Source organism: Panthera tigris, chromosome B1 (assembly GCF_018350195.1).
Source record: "Panthera tigris isolate Pti1 chromosome B1, P.tigris_Pti1_mat1.1, whole genome shotgun sequence".
Lineage (NCBI taxonomy): Eukaryota > Metazoa > Chordata > Mammalia > Carnivora > Felidae > Panthera > Panthera tigris.
Genome location: NC_056663.1, coordinates 88,523,392 through 88,545,419, shown reverse-complemented (window position 1 = coordinate 88,545,419; position 22,028 = coordinate 88,523,392). Strand labels below are relative to the sequence as shown.

The following is a 22,028-nucleotide window of genomic DNA, read 5'->3' as shown; positions in this document are numbered from 1 at the left end:
TGACTATTATTCTAAATTCACTTTCTGTTATATTATTTAAATCCTTTTTGATCAGTTCATTCGCTGTTGTTATTTCCTGGAGATTCTTCTGAGGGGAATTCTTCCGTTTGGTCATTTTGGATAGTCCCTGGAGTCGTGAGGACCTGCAGGGCACTTCCCCCGTGCTGTGGTGTATAACTGGAGTTGGTGGGCGGGGCCGCAGTCCGACCTGATGTCTGCCCCCAGCCCACCGCTGGCGCCACAGTCAGACTGGTGTGTGCCTTCTCTTCCCCTCTCCTAGGGGCGGGATTCACTGTGGGGTGGAGTGGCCCGTCTGGGCTACTTGCACACTGCCAGGCTTGTGGTGCTGGGGATCTGGCGTATTAGCTGGGGTGGGTAGGCAAGGTGCACGGGGGCAGGAGGGGCAGGCTTAGCTCGCTTCTCCTTAGGTGATCCACTTCAGGAGGGGCCCTGTGGCAGCGGGAGGGAGTCAGATCCGCTGCCGGAGGTTTGGCTCCGCAGATGCACAGAGTTTGGTGTTTGCGCTGCGCGAGCAAGTTCCCTGGCAGGAACTGGTTCCCTTTGGGATTTTGGCTGGGGGATGGGCGGGGGAGATGGCGCTGGCGAGTGCCTTTGTTCCCCGCCAAGCTGAGCTCTGCGGTCCGGGGGCTCAGCAGCTCTCCCTCCCTTTGTCCTCCAGCCTTCCCGCTTTCTGAGCAGAGCTGTTAACTTATGACCTCCCAGACGCTAAGTCGCGCTTGCTGTGGGAACACAGTCCCTCCGGCACCCTCCGCTTTTGCCAGCCAGACTCGGGAGCTCCGCTTGGCCGGCGAGCCGCCCCTCCGCCCCGGCTCCCTCCCTCCAGTCCGTGGAGCGCGCACCGCCTCGCCGCCCTTCCTACCCTCTTCCGTGGGCCTCTCGTCTGCGCTTGGCTCCGGAGACTCCGTTCTGCTAATCCTCTGGCGGTTTTCTGGGTTCTTTAGGCAGGTGTAGGTGGAATCTAAGTGATCAGCAGGACGCGCGGTGAGCCCAGCGTCCTCCTACGCCACCATCTTCCGGACTCGCCATAAAATTAATTTTTTAAAAAAAGAGAGAAGAGATGAGCTATGGAACTCATTTTAAAAAATCAAGTTCTGCTTGTTGGAAGTGGCCCGTTAAAATCTACAAATCTCTAGGTAGCATTATAAACAAAACAACACTTTCCTGCTCCTGGCTCTAGTCTGAGCAGGCTGTCTTCCTCCTCACCTGCTATATGGGCTGAAGCATTAGTAGGTGTGGATATATTGCTTCTGGACCCCAAACGGGCCCGACAGGCACTGTGCAGGACCATCAGTATTTTCAATTACAAGTTTTCTGTGTAATTCTATACTAAAAAATGCTGAAAAGAGTATATCGTTTTATATAAAATATAATTCAACAATTTATAATGTCTCAAGGAGAAACCCAAAAATAAATAGAAGAAGAAAAAATAAAATGAGAGGAAGTTTTCAGAAATATCACTGTAATTAAAGGTGATGATTATCAGCCATTTTTTAAAACATACTATGCCAACATTTGAAGAAACATTTGACTACATTTTAAAATTGGAATTAGGAATATTTTCATAAGCACAACTTAGAACAAATAGAAAGCTTCTTTTGTATGGTCACAATTGCTACCAAACCTGTAAAATATTATCATAATATGAAATCTACAGCCTAAGCAAATTTATCAATATTGATGTGGAACACTCAAAAAATATTAAATCCATATCATATATATATATATATTTAAATGTAATCAAGTCTAGTTTATTGCAGGAGAATATAGATGGATAATAATTTAAAAATATATATATTCAATGGCAACAATTACAAATGAAAAATAAGATTCCGTATCAAAATAAGTGGAGAATAATATAGTGTATGAAAATACATGGAAATTACAGATTCTATTCTGGATGTAAAAATACAGATAAATTTGAAAAACAAAATAGCTGGAAAATTCTTATACTCATATAAATTTTATTGAAATATAAAAAGTTTGACAATAAAAAAACAGACACTTAAAGATAATTGTTAAGTTAATGTAAATATTTAATGATAGTCCATTAAAAATCCAATGAAATTGTACAACCTGAAAACATTAATTTGATAGAAAAAGTAAACATATATTCACAAATAGAAATTAATCAAGGGGGCCTTTAAATTATTAGATAGAAAAACGTAGGAAAAAAAGCTTTCAAAAAAAGTTCCACCTTACATCATATACCAGTGTACATTTCAAACATTTTAAAGGAGCAAAAATTAAAAATAAAAGAAATGTTAAATTAAACAACAGAAAATATAAGTTATAATATGCATGTATCTGGTCTTGGGACAGAAAGGGGCTTTCAAAATTGGATATAAATAAAAATCTACTATCAAAAAATAGTTGATAGAAATCAACATGTGAAGTTTTCAGTGTGAAGTAAAATTTAACAGAAGCATAAAAAGCAAAAGGAATATGAAGCAGACTATTTGCTCCATAGCTGGCAGATTATGAAAAGCATTTTAAAGTTCTATAAAACAATGTATGTTCCAGTTGAAACTGGAGAAAGATAATGAGTACACAAAATTTAAATTAATAAACATATATAACACTTAACCATACTGAACTTTGCATCTAGTAAAAATAATTCAAATGAAAACATTGATATTATATTTCCTCCCTGAAAAGATAATTATTTATCAAATATAATATTAATACCAAGACTGGTGACTGTGCCGAAAAATATAAAATGACTCATTCGCAGAAATCTCTATTCTATAACTTTATTCTTAAGAAGGGTAATACACTTATATGAAAGAACATTCACTGAAACATTGCTGTGATTATGAGAATTTAGAAATAACATATATGTTCGGCAATAGATTAGCTTACTAAATTTTAATACAACTCCAGGGTAAAACTGTATTGTAGCAGGCATTTTAATGAAAAATATGAAAATGTTCATAATATGTAGATCAGTGAAATTATAATGTTTGAACTTAAATATGCAGCATGATTTCTGTTTTGCAAAATATGAGCATATGCATATAGACAAAGATCACATATATACATATTTGTATATTTACATTCATATTGTTTTGTTTTGTTTTGTTTTTTCTGAGTGGCCTATTGATGTGTGTTTAAATAAAATGTGTGTACTGGGAGTAGGAAGAATCAATTCCTTGAGTTTTACAAGCTTATTTGGTAGGGGAATAAGTGAATAGATATCACTGAAAAAATCCCCTGGACCTCCTTTCTTTTCCTATAAGGAAATAAGGTGATCACTTTCATTGAGAGCTCTTTGGTTAAACAAAATTACTTTCTTGCTTTTTATCCATCGGAGAACAGTTATACACCCAAAATCAATCAGAGTGAAAAACACCACACAGGGTTCTTTAGGTCTCTGTATGCTATGCAAATGTTTTCACAGCATTTTGCTGAATAACAGCACAGCATGGTAAATGCATAAAATGGTCCCTGAAGTCCAGGAAAATTATGGGCATAGGACATTGGTGAGTGTGCAGAACTACTGGCTAGCACTATTTTTTACAAATCAATAATGCAGAAACACTAACGTTTTATTTCTCTAGGAGAAGAGACAAAATATGCAAATAAAATTGGGTTGAAAATGAAATCTTCACAAAACAAACAAAAAATATATTCTACAGCACCAAAATTAAATGAATGATTGTTCTAAATAATAGATAGTGACATTATATCTATTTACCATCATTCTGACATTTTTGTAAGTAGACAGACTAAACTATTTACCCATTCTTTAACGAAAAAAATTTCTTCAGTAATTGGTACCTGATACTAACCAGTTTTAGTACATTTTGGGACAACTGAATAGTGGACCAGGATAGAGGTCTGGTGACAATGTTCTGCGGCATCGTTACTTAGAGACTGTAGGTTTTAACCTTTGTAAAATCACAGAAACATTAGGTCTGACTTCACAAAAAGGCTCAGAATTTCTCTTTTCTCCTTTGTCTAGCCCCCGATATGAAGCAGTTCAACCTTTCAGCATTTTAAAAGTCTATTTCTAAGCAGATAGGAGAGATAAAGAAGTCATAAAAGTAATTATTAATCTGATTTGTAATTTTAGGAGTAGCAAAGGGTTGAGAGCTGGAAACCAAGGATACGGATTGATAACACAAGGGGCACCTGGGTGGCTCAGTTGGTTAAGCATCTGACTTTGGCTCAGGTCATGATCTCGCAGTCCATGAATTCAAGCCCCGCATCAAGCTCTATATTGACAGGTCAGAGCCTGGAGCCTGTTTTGGATTCTATGTCTCCCTCTCTCTCTCTCTGCACCTCCCCAGTTTGCCCTCTTTCTCTCTCTCAAAAATAAACATTAAGAAAAAAAATTAAGGATTATTAATACAAGAATAACTTAACCTTCCTGCTCTGTGACCCTCTCCACTCCACACCCCACACAGGCACACATACACACACACACATACAATATTAAGCTATTTGCCAGTGAGCTTCTGGGAACAAGAGATATTTATACACTCAGTTTCTGGGTAGACAATAGAGGTGCCTGTGTGGCTCAGTCAACTCTTGATTTCGGATCAGGTCATGATTTCACGGTTAATGAGATCAAGCCCCACGTAGGTCTCCGTACTGACAAGTTGGAGCCTATTTGGGATCCTCTCTCTCACTCTCTCTGCACCCATCCCCTCCCAAAAATAAATAAATAAACTAAAAATAAAAATGGAGAAAACAGTTTAGGTCATTGTTTCACAACTGGATGCAAAAAAGAAGATCCCTAAAAACCCATTTCCTCTAGTGCTTTCTGTTCTCTTGTGAGACAGGAAATAGGAGGATTGAGTGCCCAGAATGACTTTAGACTCCTGGCTTAGGAGATATTGGTGCGGGGCCACAATGTCTCCAGCAAGGGAGGGATGTACGTCTTGTTACATGGTATACGCATTAAATCACAGCCAAGAGATTATATGTTAAAATTACATATTTAGGGCCAGTTTCTAGTACTGCAAATAGGGATCTTAAAAGTTGTCATGCTGTCTTAACAAGTAAAAAGTTAAACAGACTGAAAAATCAACAACGTTTCTTAGATCCCTAAAAGATGGGAGGACACAGGATAAACCGCTTCCCCAAAAACTGGAGAGACAGACAGAACACAAGGAGTCCCAGATAACCTGACCAGAGATGCCAAGATGAAACCACTATGAGAATCTGAGTGGGAAGGGAGGGGTAGGAAGCCTGAAGCATAATTGAAGAACTCATGGAGACTCAGTGTGGACAATTCTGAGAGTTAAAAGCTCCAGGGCAGCTTTTAACCAGTCATTAGAAAAGCCTCCACAACTCTGTTAAGATTTACTTCAAGGAACTCTACCAGGTTCTCACAGTAAATACCAGAGAAAAATCCCCTTGGTTTTCTGGCAGAGGTGGGGAGGTGAAGGACTTACTCTAAATACTTCAGGCAGTCTGTTCTTAACAAGGCCTGCCCTCTGGAGAAACTTGCTAACCAAAGCCTAAGAGCTCCCTCTGGTGGCTTTCTCCACCAGTGAGCCATGGACCCCTGTCTTTGATCTTTCTGACTGAAATAGGATGAATATGTACTTTGTTCCCCACAGCCTGACCATAAGGACACAGGATAAAGGACTCCTTTCCCATGTCGTATCCTTCCGAGTACCCGGAAAAGATATAGTTGCCAAAGATAATCGCATTAGTTTTTTCTCCCTAGAGCAGATTGCCAAACAAAAACCTGCATTCATCAAACCCTGTGGCACAGTAACAGCTGCAGATTCTTTTTTCCTGGCCTATGGTGAATCAGCAGTGTTGATTATGGCAGAGGAAGATGGTCTGGCCATGGGTTACAGATGGGGAGCATTTTTGAGGGATTCTGTGTAAGTGGTCTCAGGATCCAAAAGATCAACTTTTATTTAGACAACAGATGCTACGCCAGAAGTTCTAGAAGAGGCAGGATTGACAATAAATGTTATTTATGCTTTGGAATTTAAGGAAGGTTTCACAGGTCAGATTTTGTCTAATTTGGAAGCCATGGATTCTGGCTGGTTTGCATAAAAATACGTGGTTGGAAAACCCAAGTTTGGCTTGCCCCTTTTAGAGAAGTTGAACAACTGGGGTGGATGGCTGTCCTGGGGATAACTATGTGGAGCCACTGGCTGCAGGTTGGTCACTGCCCTGCCAACAGATTACAGAAGAAAGAAGGCCAGTATGGCTCAGTGACTGTCTGTACAGCTGGAGAGCAGGACCATGCTATGGTAGGAGAAGCTTATACAAAATAATAGATCAGGAAGAGGTGCCCTGAAGTTTCTGTGTCATACTCACCCCATTTCAATGCATTACTAAATGACATCTATAATTTCTAGCTCCTCTTAGGAAAACAAAATGTGTGGCCCTCTGTTAAATACTTTGAAGTCAAGGTCTGCTAATATTCTGAACTTTCCAATAGTCATGGCTTTACTGCTCTTTCAGGGATTACACCAGAATCCCGCACGGCGATAGGTTTAAACAATTGTTTTTAGTTTTTATTTTCACCAAAGACTACATGAGAGGTTGCAGTTTTGAAGAGAGGTTAGCTGAGATTTGGAATCATCTTTGTATTTGCAAATGATACTCATTCCTATTTGTAACCTAAAGATGACTGTTTTCTAAAAAATACAAATCACTGTGCCTAATTAACTTAATTGTGGGAAGATAATTCAGAACCTAAACCAATAAAGTGGAGTTTTGATTCCAAAAGTTTTTTAGAGACAATGAAAATAATATAGGTCAGAACCTCAGATATACATAAAAGAAGGGCATCGAAAGAAGAATAAGTGAAGATAAAATAACTTTTATTTTTCTTCTCCTTAATTGATCCAACAGATACATTTTTCAAAGTAGTAACACCAACAATGCACTCAATTATGTATGCTTATGGATATAGCTTATATGTTCCTTATGCTTTTTCATAAGTGCAAAGAATGTCAGCAATGATACAAAGAATGAGAAGAAGGAATTAGGTTTATTTTACAATAAATTACTCACAGTACTGATGAACCGGTATACTGTCATTTGAAAGTGGACTTAAATTAGCTGTAAATATCTATTACAAAACCTAGGTCAAACCCACAAAAAATATGCTATATACTAAGAGAGGATAAAAAATTGAATCATACAAAATGCTCATTTAAAACCACAAAAGACAGGGAAAGAGTGGAAGATAAAGATAGGAACAAAACATTTGATAGGAGCATCAAATAGAAAACAATAACAAATACGGTAAATAGGAGCCCAAATATAACAACAAACACTGAAAAACAACGGTCTAAATGTATCATTTAAATGGTAGAGATCCTCAGGGTGAATCAAAAGCAAGACCCGATTACGTAAAGTCAACAAGAAAAACATTTTAAATATAAAGAGACATACAGATTAAAAGTGGATGGAGAAAATATACTATGCTAATATATATCAAAAGACAACAGAAATAGCTACATTAATTTCAGAAAGCAAATTTCAAAGCAAGGAAATTATTCGGGAAAAAGAAGGGCATTATATAATGACAAAGTGATCAATTACCCAAGAAGACATAACAATTCTTAATGTGTATATGACTAACAACAGAGCATCAAACTGTGTGAGGCAAAAACTAATAGAACTACAAAAAAAAAAAAAAGATGAATCCACTATCATAGTCGGCAAACTTCAAGAACCCTCTCTCAGAAATGGATATATCAGGCAGCAAGAATTTTAGAAGGACGTTTGAACACGATACCCTTAATCAGTTGGGTGTTTTTGACGTGTATAGACTAAATCCTACAATATCATCATGCACATTATTTTCAAGCTTCAAATTCAGCAATATAGACTACATTTTTGACCCTAAAACACACTGAACAAATTTAAAAGAAAGTAAAACCTACTACATCTAATCTCAGGTCACAATGGAATTAAACTAGATATCAATAATAGATAATAGGAAAAGCCCACAATATGTGGACACCAAACAGCACACTTCTAAATACAGAATCCTTCTTTTTATTCAGCTTCACTTTATTGCACTTTGTAGATAATGCATTTTTTTACAAATTAAACGTCTGTGGCAACCCTGCCTGAAGCCAGCGTGTGGGTTCCATTTTTCCAACATCTGCTTTCTTCATGACTCTCTATCCAATTTAGTCATTTTTACAATATTTCAAACTTTTTCATTATTATTATATTTGTTATAGTGATTTATGATCAGTGGTTATGACTTATTGAAAGCTCAGATAATGGGTAGCATTTTTTAGCAAAAAATGTTTTTTAATTAGGGTATGTACATTTTTCTTAGACATAATGCTATTGAACACTAAATAGACTACAATATAGTATAATCATAACTTCTATATGGGCTGGGAAACAGAAAACTTATTTGACTCACTTTGTTGTGATATTTGCTTTACTACAGTGGTCTGAAACTGAACTGCCATATCTCTCAGGTATGCCTCCTGGAATACATGGGTCAAAGAAAAAAATCTCAAGAGAACTTAAATTTTTTTTTTTTCTAAATGAAGATGAGAAAGAACTTATCAAAATTTGTTAAATGCAGCTACAGCAGTTTATATAGGGATATTTATAGCATTGTATGTATAAGAAAAGATCAGTGATCTAAAATAATCTAAATTCCCATATTAAGAAATAAGAGGGAGAGGAGCCAAGATGGTGGAACAGCATTGAAGTTTTCTTGGGGTCTCGTGTCCATGAAATACAGCCAGACCAACACTAAACCATCCTGCACACCTGGAAAACTGATCTGAGGACTAACACAAAAATCTGCACAATCTGAACGACAGAATTCAGCAGGTACGCGGCGCGCAGAGGTGAACTGGGGGAGAGAGAAGCCGCAGAGGGCAGTGAGCTGCTTTTGCCTGCAAAGAGAGGATGTAGACAGCAGGGGGTCGGGGGAGAATACGGGAGAAGCACCCCCCCTAAAAGCAGCTGGAGAGAAAGTGGAAAAGTGGAAACAGCCACAGGGACTGAGCTAAAAAGGGAGAAAGGAGAAAGGAGAGGGTTTAAATTCCATTAAGGCTATAAACAGGGGAAGCACAGAGCCTGAAACTCTGTAGTTCAATACCTGGTGGTGCTTTGGTGGGAAGGGTGAATCCCCAGGAGCAGAGTGGGAAGGGTGAATCCCCTGGGCTTCTTCAGGCCACACTGGAGAGGCAGTTCCCCTGCTGGGAGGACATTTGGTAGAGACTGTGTGGGTCCCCCAAAGGCAAGGCCCCAGTGGAACAGGGAGAACAACCACATTTGCTGGAACAAAGTTATTTTTCCATAATCCCTGAAACGCTAGTATCTTGCAAACTTTTTCTGAGGCGGGCTGGCACCCGGCTGCAGTCTCTGGGCACCGGCAGCAGCATGGACTTGCAAACGTTCCTGGGTGCAGCTGGCACCCGGCCATTGCTCAGTGAGACCCTCCTGCAGAAGGACAGAACGGGCCAAAGCCGCAGTCCCTCAGAAGTAAGGCATTGGGGAAAAACAGCCGCATCTGAGACAAAACATAGGAGGGAGGTGCTGCCTGAGGCTTAGTCACAGACTGTGTAAAAGTGGGGAGTGAACGGAAGCTGAAAACAAAGGACGGGTGTGCGATTGATGATCAGGGAGAACAGAGTTTGATACTAGAGACTGGGTACCTAGCTGGGTGATGCCCTTTTAACCTCTCCCGTGGGTGCATGCGCATAAGCACCTACAAGAACCACAACAATCCATCCCAGTAAGGTAAGCAGCGCCATCTAGTGGAGAACGGAGCTGTTACACTAAGCCCTGCCCAATTGGGCCAACCTCTCTCTTCAAGAACACAAGTCTCCTTGCTTAGTTTGTGGACTATAAAGCGCTGCATACTTTGACTTCTAGGGGAAAAGAAGTAATTTCAGTAGTATTTCAGTCTGTTCATCGTTCATCTATTCAATTTTCTTTCTTTTTTTTACTTTTTTCTTTTTTCACTCCTTTTCGTTTTCCTGAATACAGAAAGAGAAAAAATTCATTTTTATTTTCAGTTTTTATTAAAACTATTTTTCTCTAATCTTTCTACCACATTTTTTACTTATATGTAAAATTTTCAAATTCTATCTTACTTTCATCATTTTATTTTAGACTACTTCAGTGTATTCATTTTTTCAAAATTTCAAATGCTTTCCTTTTTTTTTTTTCTTTCCCGTTTTTTCTCTAATATATAAAGCCCCTCACAACACCCAGGACAAACACATCTAGGATCTAACATCATTTATTCTATATCTTGTGTGTGTGTGTGTGTTTATTTTAATATTTTTTTATTTTATTTTTTAATATATTTTTTTCAATATATGAAATTTATTGTCAAATTGGTTTCCATACAACACCCAGTGCTCATCCCAAAAGGTGCCCTCCTCAATACCCATCACCCACCCTCCCCTCCCTCCCACCCCCCATCAACCCTCAGTTTGTTCTCAGTTTTTAAGAGTCTCTTATGCTTTGGCTCTCTTCCACTCTAACCTCTTTTTTTTTTTTTTTCCCCTCCCCCATGGGTTTCTGTTAAGTTTCTCAGGATCCACATAAGAGTGAAAACATATAGTATCTGTCTTTCTCTGTATGGCTTATTTCACTTAGCATCACACTCTCCAGTTCCATCCACGTTGCTACAAAAGGCCATATTTCATTCTTTCTCATTGCCACGTAGTATTCCATTGTGTATATAAACCACAATTTCTTTATCCATTCATCAGTTGATGGACATTTAGGCTCTTTCCATAATTTGGCTATTGTTGAGAGTGCTGCTATAAACATTGGGGTACAATTGCCCCTATGAAACAGCACTCCTGTATCCCTTGGGTAAATTCCTAGCAGTGCTATTGCTGGGTCATAGGGTAGGTCTATTTTTAATTTTCTGAGGAACCTCCACACTGTTTTCCAGAGTGGCTGCACCAATTTGCATTTCCACCAACAGTGCAAGAGGGTTCCCGTTTCTCCACATCCTCACCAGCATCTATAGTCTCCTGATTTCTTCATTTTGGCCACTCTGACTGGCGTGAGGTGATATCTGAGTGTGGTTTTGATTTGTATTTCCCTGATGAGGAGCGACATTGAGCATCTTTTCATGTGCCTGTTGGCCATCCGGATGTCTTCTTTAGAGAAGTGTCTATTCATGTTTTCGGCCAATTTCTTCACTGGGTTATTTGTTTTTCGGGTGTGGAGTTTGGTGAGCTCTTTATAGATTTTGGATACTAGCCCTTTGTCCGATACGTCATTTGCAAATATCTTTTCCCATTCCATTGGTTGCCTTTTAGTTTTGTTGGTTGTTTCCTTTGCTGTGCAGAAGCTTTTTATCTTCATGAGGTCCCAGTAGTTCATTTTTGCTTTTAATTCCCTTGCCTTTGGGGATGTGTCAAGTAAGAAATTGCTACGGCTGAGGTCAGAGAGATCTTTTCCTGCTTTCTCCTCTAGGGTTTTGATGGTTTCCTGTCTCACATTCAGGTCCTTTACCCATCTTGAGTTTATTTTTGTGAATGGTGTGAGAAAGTGGTCTAGTTTCAACCTTCTGCACGTTGCTGTCCAGTTCTCCCAGCCCCATTTGTTAAAGAGACTGTCTTTTTTCCATTGGATATTCTTTCCTGCTTTGTCAAAGATGAGTTGGCCATAGTTTGTGGGTCTAGTTCTGGGGTTTCTATTCTATTCCATTGGTCTATGTGTCTGTTTTTGTGCCAATACCATGCTGTCTTGATGATGACAGCTTTGTAGTAGAGGCTAAAGTCTGGGATTGTGATGCCTCCTGCTTTGGTCTTCTTCTTCAAAATTACTTTGGCTATTCGGGGCCTTTTGTGGTTCCATATGAATTTTAGGATTGCTTGTTCTAGTTTCGAGAAGAATGCTGGTGCAATTTTGATTGGGATTGCATTGAATGTGTAGATAGCTTTGGGTAGTATTGACATTTTGACAATATTTATTCTTCCAATCCATGAGCACGGAATGTCTTTCCATTTATTTGTATCTTCTTCAATTTCCTTCATAAGCTTTCTATATTTTTCAGCATACAGATCTTTTACATCTTTGTTAGGTTTATTCCTAGGTATTTTATGCTTCTTGGTGCAATTGTGAATGGGATCAGTTTCTTCATTTGTCTTTCTGTTGCTTCATTGTTAGTGTATAAGAATGCAACTGATTTCTGCACATTGATTTTGTATCCTGCAACTTTGCTGAATTCATGTATCAGTTCTAGCAGACTTTTGGTGGAGTCTATCGGATTTTCCATGTATAATATCATGTCATCTGCAAAAAGCGAAAGCTTGACTTCATCTTTGCCAATTTGGATGCCTTTGATTTCCTTTTGTTGTCTGATTGCTGATGCTAGCACTTCCAACACTATGTTAAACAACAGCGGTGAGAGTGGGCATCCCTGTCGTGTTCCTGATCTCAGGGAAAAAGTTCTCAGTTTTTCCCCATTGAGGATGATGTTAGCTGTGGGCTTTTCATAAATGGCTTTTATGATCTTTAAGTATGTTCCTTCTATCCCGACTTTCTCAACGGTTTTTATTAAGAAAGGGTGCTGGATTTTGTCAAAGGCCTTTTCTGCATCGATTGACAGGATCATATGGTTCTTATCTTTTCTTTTATTAATGTGATGTATCACGTTGATTGATTTGCGAATGTTGAACCAGCCCTGCATCCCAGGAATGAATCCCACTTGATCATGGTGAGTAATTCTTTTTATATGCTGTTGAATTCTATTTGCTAGTATCTTATTGAGAATTTTTGCATCCATATTCATCAGAGATATTGGCCTGTAGTTCTCTTGTTTTACTGGGTCTCTGTCTGGTTTAGGAATCAAAGTAATACTGGCTTCATAGAATGAGTCTGGAAGTTTTCCTTCCCTTTCGATTTCTTGGAATAGCTTGAGAAGGATAGGTATTATCTCTGCTTTAAATGTCTGGTAGAACTCCCCTGGGAAGCCATCTGGTCCTGGACTCTTATTTGCTGGGAGATTTTTGATAACTGATTCAATTTCTTCCCTGGCTATGGGTCTGTTCAAGCTTTCTATTTCCTCCTGATTGATTTTGGAAGAGTGTGGGTGTTTAGGAATTTGTCCATTTCTTCCAGGTTGTCCAATTTGTTGGCATATAATTTTTCATAGTATTCCCTGATAATTGTTTGTATCTCTGAGGGATTGGTTGTAATCATTCCATTTTCATTCATGATTTTATCTATTTGGGTCATCTCCCTTTTCTTTTTGAGAAGCCTGGCTAGAGGTTTGTCAATTTTGTTTATTTTTTCAAAAAACCAACTCTTGGTTTCGTTGATCTGCTCTACCGTTTTTTTAGATTCTATATTGTTTATTTCTGCTCTGATCTTGATTATTTCTCTTCTTCTGCTGGGTTTAGGCTGTCTTTGCTGTTCTGCTTCTATTTCCTTTAGGTGTGCTGTTAGATTTTGTAATTGGGATTTTTCTTGTTTCTTGAGATAGGCCTGGATTGCAATGTATTTTCCTCTCAGGACTGCTGCCACTGCATCCCAAAGCATTTGGATTGTTGTATTTTCATTTTCGTTTGTTTCCATATATTTTTTAATTTCTTCTCTAATTGCCTGTTTGAACACTCATTCGTTAGTAGGGTGTTCTTTAACCTCCATGCTTTTGGAGGTTTCCAGACTTTTTCTTGTGGTTGATTTCAAGCTTCATAGCATTGTGGTCTGAAAGTATGCATGGTATAATTTCAATTCTTGTATACTTATGAAGGGCTGTTCTGTGACCCAGTATGTGACCTATCTTGGAGAATGTTCCACGTGCACTCGAGAAGAAAGTATATTCTGTTGCTTTGGGATGCAGAGTTCTAAATATATCTGTCAAGTCCATCTGATCCAATGTATCATTCAGGGCCCTTGTTTCTTTATTGACTGTGTGTCTAGATGATCTATCCATTTCTGTAAGTGGAGTGTTAAAGTCCCCTGCAATGACCACATTCTTATCAATAAGGTTGCTTGTGTTTCTGAGTAATTGTTTTATATATTTGGGGGCTCCCATATTCGGCACATAGACATTTATAATTGTTAGCTCTTCCTGATGGATAGACCCTGTAATTATTATATAATGCCCTTCTTCATCTCTTGTTACAGCCTTTATTTAAAGTGTAGTTTGTCTGATATAAGTGTGGCTACTCCAGGTTTCTTTTGACTTCCAGTGGCATGATAAATAGTTCTCCATCCCTTTACTCTCAATCTGAAGGTGTCCTCAGGTCTAAAATGAGTCTCTTGTAGACAGCAAATAGATGGGTCTTGTTTTTTTATCCATTCTGATACCCTATGTCTTTTGGTTGGCGCATTTAGTCCATTTACATTCAGTTATTATAGAAAGATATGGGTTTAGAGTCATTGTGATGTCTGCATGTTTTATGCTTGTAGCGATGTCTCTGGTACTTTGTCTCACAGGATCCCCCTTAGGATCTCTTGTAGGGCTGGTCTAGTGGTGACAAATTCCTTCAGTTTTTGTTTGTTTGGGAAGACCTTTATCTCTCCTTATATTCTAAATGACAGACTTGCTGGATAAAGGATTCTTGGCTGCATAATTTTTCTGCTCATCACATTGAAGATCTCCTGCCAATCCTTTCTGGCCTGCCAAGTTTCAGAAGAGAGATCCGTTAGGAGTCTTATAGGTCTCCCTTTATATGTTAGGGCACGTTTATCCCTTACTGCTTTCAGAATTTTCTCTTTATCTTTGTATTTTGCCAGTTTCACTATGATATGTCATGCAGAAGATCGATTCAAGTTACGTCTGAAGGGAATTCTCTGTGCCTCTTGGATTTCAATGCCTTTTTCCTTCCCCAGTTCAAGGAAGTTCTCAGCTATTATTTCTTCAAGTACACCTTCAGCACCTTTGCCTCTCTCTTCCTCCTCTGGAATACCAATTATGCGTATATTATTTCTTTTTAGTGCATCTCTTAGTTCTCTAATTTTCCCCTCATACTCCTGGATTTTTTTTATCTCTCTTTTTCTCAGCTTCCTCTTTTTCCATAATTTTATCTTCTAGTTCACCTATTCTCTCCTCCGCCACTTCAATCTGAGCCATGGTCGTTTCCATTTTATTTTGCATCTCATTTAAAGCGTTTTTCAGCTCCTCCTGACTATTCCTTAGTCCCTTGATCTCTGTAGCAATAGATTCTCCGCTGTCCTCTATACTGTTTTCAAGCCCAACGATTAATTTTATGACTATTATTCTAAATTCACTTTCTGTTATATTATTTAAATCCTTTTTGATCAGTTCATTAGCTGTTGTTATTTCCTGGAGATTCTTTTGAGGGGAATTCTTTTATTTGGTCATTTTGGATAGTCCCTGGAGTGGTGTGGACCTGCAGGGCACTTCCCCTGTGCTGTGGTGTATAACGGAGCTGGTGGGCGGGGCCGCAGTCAGACCTGATGTCTGTCCCCAGCCCACCGCTTGGTCCACAGTCAGACTGATGTGTGCCTTCTTTTCCCTTCTCCTAGGGGCGGGATTCACTGTGGGGTGGCTAGGCCCGTCTGGGCTACTTGCACACTGCCAGGCTTGTGGTGCTGGAGATCTGGAGTATTAGCTGGGGTGGGTAGGCAAGGTGCACGGGGGCAGGAGGGGCAGGCTTAGCTTACTTCTCCTTCAAAGATCCACTTCAGGAGGGGCCCTGTGGCAGCGGGAGGGAGTCAGATCCGCTGCCGGAGGGTTGACTCTGCAGAAGCACAGTGTTGGGTGTTTTCGTGAAGCAAGCAAGTTCCCTGACAGGAACTGGTTCCCTTTGGGATTTTGGCTGGGGGATGGGCGAGGGAGATGGCGCTGGCGAGCGCCTTTGTTCCCCGCCAAGCTGAGCTCTGTTGTCCTGGGGCTCAGCAACTCTCCCTCCCGTTGTCCTCCAGCCTTCCCGCTCTCTGAGGAGAGCTGTTAACTTATGACCTCCCAGATGCTAAGTCCTGCTTGCTGTCGGAAAACACTCCATCCAGCCCCTCCGATTTTGCAAGCCAGACTCGGGGGCTCTGCTTGGTTGGCAGGCTGCCCCTTCGCCCCGGCTCCCTCCCGCCAGTCCGTGCAGTGCGCACCGCCTCTTCGCCCTTCCTACCCTCTTCCGTGGGCCTCTCGTCTGTGCTTGGCTCCAGAGACTCCGTTCTGCTAGTCTTCTGGCAGTTTTCTGGGTTATTTAGGCAGGTGTAGGTGGAATCTAAGTGATCAGCAGGACACGCGGTGAGCCCAGCGTCCTCCTACGCCACCATCTTCCCTAGAATCAATATTATTTTTTTTTTACTTCACTAATTAATTTTCTCCCTTGAAAATCATGAAGTAAAGGAATTTACCCCAAAAGAAAGAGCAGGAAGTAATCACAGCCAGGGACTTAACCAACACAGATACAAGCAAGATGTCTGAACCAGGATTTAGAATCACGATAATAAGAATACTATCTAGAGTCGAAAATAGAGTAGAATCCCTTTCTGTGAAGATAAAAGAAGTAAAAGCTAGTTAGGATGAAATAAAAAAAAAATGCTATAACTGAGCTGCAATTTTGAATGGATGCCATGGTGGCAAGGATAGGTGAGTTAGAGCAGAGATTCAGCGATATAGAAAACAAACTTATGCAGAATAATGAAGCAGAAATAAAGAGGGAGATTAAGGCAAAAGAGCATGATTTAAGAATTAAAGAAATCAGTGACTCATTAAAAAGGAACAACATCAGAATCATGGGGGTCCCAGAAGAGGAAGAGACAGAAATAGGGATAGAAGGGTTATGTGACAAAAACATAGTGGAAAACTTTCCTAACCTGGGGAAAGACACAGACATCAAAATCCAGGAAGTACAGAGGACTCCCATTAGATTCAACAAAAAACGACCATCAACAAGGCATATCATAGTCAAATTCACAGAATACTTAGGCAAGGAGAGAATCATGAAAGTAGCAAGGGAAAAAAAGTCCCTAACCTACAAGGGAAGACACACCAGGTTTATATAAGACTTATCCACAGAAACTTGGCAGGCCAGAAAAGAGTGGCAGGATATATTCAGTGTGGTGAGTCAGAAGAATATGCATCCAAAAATTCTTTATCCAGCAAGGCTGTCATTCAAAATAGAAAGAAAGATTAAAAGTTTCTCAGACAAAAAAAAATTAAAGGAGTGTGTGACCACAAACCAGCCCTGCAAGAAATTTTAAGGGGGACTCTCTGAGGGGAGAAAAGATGAAAAAACAAAACAAAACAAAACAAATAAATAAACTCTGAAAGCAACAAAGACTAGAAAGGACCAGAGAACACCACCAGAAACTCCAACTCTACAAGCAACATAATGGCAATAAATTCATATTTTTCAGTACTCACTCTAAACATCAGTGGACTCAATGCTTCAATCAAAAGGCATAGGGTAAGAGAATGGATAAGAAAACAAGATCTATCCATATGCTGTTTATTAGAGACCCACTTTAGACCTAAATACACCTTCAGATTGAAAGTAAGCGGATGCAAAACCATTCATCATGCTAGTGGTGAGCAAAAGAAAGCTAGAGTAGCCATACTTATATCAGACAATCTAGACTTTAAAATAAAGACTGTATCAAGAGATGAAGAATGACATTATATCATAATTAAGGGGTCTATCCACCAAGAGGACCTAACAATTGTAAATATTTATGTGCCAAATGTGGGAGTACCCAAATATATAAATCACAACATAAAGAAACTTAATCACAAACATAAAGAACTCATCGATAGTAATACTATAATAGTAGGGGACTCTAACACCCCACTCACAGCAATGGACAGATCATCTAAACAGAAAATCAATAAGGAAACAATGCCTTTGAATGACACACTGGACCAGATGGACTTCACAGATATATTCAGAACATTTCATCCTAAAGCACCAGAATATACATTCTTCTCCAGTGCACATGGAACATTCTCCAGAATAGACCACATACTGGGACACAAATTAGCCCTCAACAAGTACAAAAAGATCAAGATCATACCATGCATATTTTCAGACCACAGCGCTATGAAACTCGAAATCAACCACAAGGAAAAAATTTGGAAAGGTAAGAAATACTTGGAGACTGAAGAACATCCTACTAAAGAATGAATGGGCTAACCAAGAGGTTAAAGAGGGTATTAAAAAGTTCATGGAAGCCAATGAAAATGATGACACCACAACCCAAAATCTCTGGGATGCAGCAAAGGTGGTCATAAGAGGAAAGTATATAGCAATCCAGGCCTTCCTAAAGAAGGAAGAAAGATCTCAGATACACAACCTAACCTTATACCTAAAGAGCTGGGGAAAAACACAGCAAATAAAACCCCAAATCAGCAGAATACAGGAAACAATAAAGATTAAAGCAGAAATTAATACTATCGTACCCCCCCCCCAAAAAAAAAACAAAAACAGTAGAACAGATCAATGAAACCAGAAGCTGGTTCTTTTAAAGAGTTAATAAAATTGATAAACCGCTAGCCAGTTTGATCAAAAAGAAAAAGGAAAGGACCCAAATAAATAAAATTAAGAATGAAAGAGGAGAGATCACAACCAATACAGCAGAAATAAAAACAATAATAAGAGAATATTGTGAGCAATTTTTGTGCCAATAAAATGGACAATCTGGAAGAAATGGACAAATTCCTAGAAACATATACACTACCAAAACTGAAACAGTTTGACATAGAAAATTTGAACAGACCCATAACCAGTAAGGAAATCGAATTAGTAATCAAAAATGTGCCAAAAAACAAGAGTCCAGGGCCAGATGGCTTTCCAGGGCAAGTCTACCAAACATTTAAGGAAGAGTGAACACCTATTCTCTTGAAGCTGTTCCAAAAAATAGAAATGGAAGGAAAACTTCCAAACTCTTTCTATGAAGCAAGCATTACCTTGATTCCAAAACCAGACAGAGACCACACCAAAAAGTAGAACTATAGACCAATTTCCCTGATGAACATGGATGCAAAAATACTCAACAAGATATTAGCCAACTGGATCCAACAATACATTAAAAAAAATTATTCACCTAAACCAAATGGGATTTATACCTGGTATGCAGGGCTGGTTCAATATCTGCAAAACAATTAACGTGATTCATCACATCAACAAAAGAAAGGACAAGAACCATATGATCCTCTCAATAGATGCAGAGAAAGCATTTGACAAAATACAACATCCTTTCTTGATAAAAACCCTCAAGAAAGTAGGGATAGAAGGATCATACCTCAAGATCATAAAATCCATATACAAAAGACACAATGCTAATATTCTCCTCGTGGGGAAAAACAGAACTTTCCCCCTAAGGTCAGGAACAAGACAGGGATGTCCACGGTCACCACTGTTATTCAACATAGTATTGGAAGTCTTAGCCTCTGCAATCAGAGAAGACAAAGAAATAAAAGGCATCCAAATCGGCCAGGAGGAGGTCAAACTTTCACTCTTCACAGATGACATGATACTCTATATGGAAAACCCAAAAGATTCCACCAAAAAACTGCTAGAACTGATTCATGAATTCAGCAGAGTTGCTGGATATAAAATCAACGCACAGAAGTTCGTTGAAATTCTATACATCATCAATGAAGCAACAGAAAGAGAAATCACAGAATCGACCCCATTAACAATTGCACCAAAAACGATAAACTACCTAAGAATAAATATAACCAAAGAGGTGAAAAATCTATATGCCGAAATCTATAGAAAGTTTATGAAAGAAATTGAAGGCCCAAAAAAATGGAAAAAGATTTAATGCTCCTGGATAGGAAGAACAAATATTGTTAAAATGCCGATACTACCAAAAGCAATCTACATATTGAATGCAATCCCTATTAAAATAACAGCAACATTCTTCACAGAGCTAGAACAAACAATCCTAAAATTTGTATGGAACCAGAAAAGACCCTGAATAGCCAAAGCAATGTTGAAAAAGAAAACCAAAGCAGGAGGCATCACAACCCCGGACTTCAAGCTATACTACAAAGCCATAATCATCAAGACAGTATGGTACTGGTACAAAACCAGACACTCAGGTCAATGGAACAGAATAGAGAACCCAGAAATGGACCCACAAACATATGGCCAACTAATCTTTGACAAAGCAGGAAAGACTATCCAATGGAATAAAGACAGTCTCTTCAGCAAGTGGTGCTGGGAAAACTGGACAGTGACATGCAGAAGAATGAACCTGGACCACTTTTTTTTACACCAGACACAAAAATAAACTCAAAATGGAGGAAAGACCTCAATGTAAGATAGGAATCCATCAAAATCCTCAAGGAGAAAGCAGGCAAAAACCTCTTTGACCTCAGCCACAGCAACTTCTTACTCAACACGTCTCCAGAGGCAAGGGAAACAAAAGCAAAAATGAACTACTGGGACCTCATCAAAATAAAAAGTTTCTACACAGTGAAGGAAACAATCAGCAAAATTAAAAGGCAACTGACAGAATGGGAGAAGATATTTGCAAATGACATATCAGATAAAGGGTTAGTATCCAAAATCTATAAAGAACTTCTCAAACTCAACACCTAAAAAACAAATAATCCAGTGAAGAAATGGGTAAAAGACATGAATAGATATTTCTCCAAAGAAGACATTTAGATGGCCAACTGATACATGAGAAAATGCTCAACGTCACTCATCATCAGGGAAATACAAATCAAAACTACAATGAGAGACCACCTCCCACCTGTCAGAATGGCTAACATCAATACCTCAGGCAACAACATATGTTGGTGAGGATGCGGAGAAAGATGATCTCTTTTGCATTGCTGTTGGGAATACAAGCTGGCACAGCTACTCTGGAAAACAGTATGGAGGTTCCTCAACAAATTAAAAATAGAACTACCTTATGACCCAGCAATTGCATTGCTAGGTATTTATCGACGGGATGCAGGTATGCTCTTTCAAAGGGACACATGCACCCTAATGTTTATAGTAGCACTATCAACAATAGCCAAAGTATGGAAAGAGCCCAAATGTCCATTGATGGATGAATGGATAAAGAAGATGTGGTATATACAATAGAGTATTGTATAAAGTACAATTAAAGTACAAATTAAAGTATTTATTAAAGTACTTATTAAAGTACAAATTAAAGTACAAATAAAGTATTGGATAAAGAGATGTGGTATATACAATAGAATATTACTCGGCAATCAAAAAGAATGAAATCTTGTCATTTGCAACTACATGGATGGAACTAGACGGTACTATGCTAAGCGAAATTAGTCAGTCAGAGAAACACAAACATATGACTTCACTTATATGAGGACTTTAAAACACTGAACAGATGAACATAAAGGAAGGGAAGCAAAAATAATGTAAAAACTAGGGGGACAAAACATAAGAGACTCTTAAATATGGAGAACAAACAGAGGGTTACCGGAGGGGTTCTGGGAGGCAGATGGGCTAAATGGGTTAGGGGCATTAAGAAATCTACTCCTGAAATCATTGTTGCACTATATGGTAACTAATTTGGATGTAAATTAAAAAAATAATAATAAAATAAATGTCTAAAAAAAAGAAAGAAGAAAGAGAACAGCAAATTGAATCCAAAGTAGGCAGAATAAAAATAATAAAAAGAATTAGGGTAGAAATCAATGAAATTTAAAATAGGATATCAATAGATTAAATTAAGAAAACTAAAAACTGTTTGAAAAAATAAAATAAATTGATAAGCCTTCAGCCAGGCTAACTAAGAGAAAAAGGGAGGAAACAAAGTGTTAATAACGAAAAAAGAAAATCCCTACAGACCCTATAGACATTAAAAGGATAATAAAGTGATAGTATGAACAATACCAGAATGTCTCCTTTTACCATACTTTTTTCAACATTGTTTCGGAAGGTCTAGATAATTCAGTAACACAAGAAAAGGAAATAAAGGATATATAGACTAGAAAGGAAGACATAAAGTTGTCTTTGTAGATACCATGATCACCTGTGTAAAAAATCTGAAAGAAGTGGCAAAAAATTCCTGAAACTAATAAGCGATAATAGAAAGGTTGGAAAGTAGATTTAAGTATACAAACCAATCGCTTTCCTTTATATCAGCAAGTAGATATATATATAGTTGTATTTCAACCAGTA

General features: G+C 38.7%; 1 pseudogene; it reads left to right on the top strand.

Annotated features, from left to right (window-relative positions):
- The first annotated feature begins 5,562 nt into the window (after positions 1-5,562).
- LOC102955735 lies at positions 5,563-6,263 on the top strand (annotated as a pseudogene).
- Positions 6,264-22,028: the final 15,765 nt, after the last annotated feature.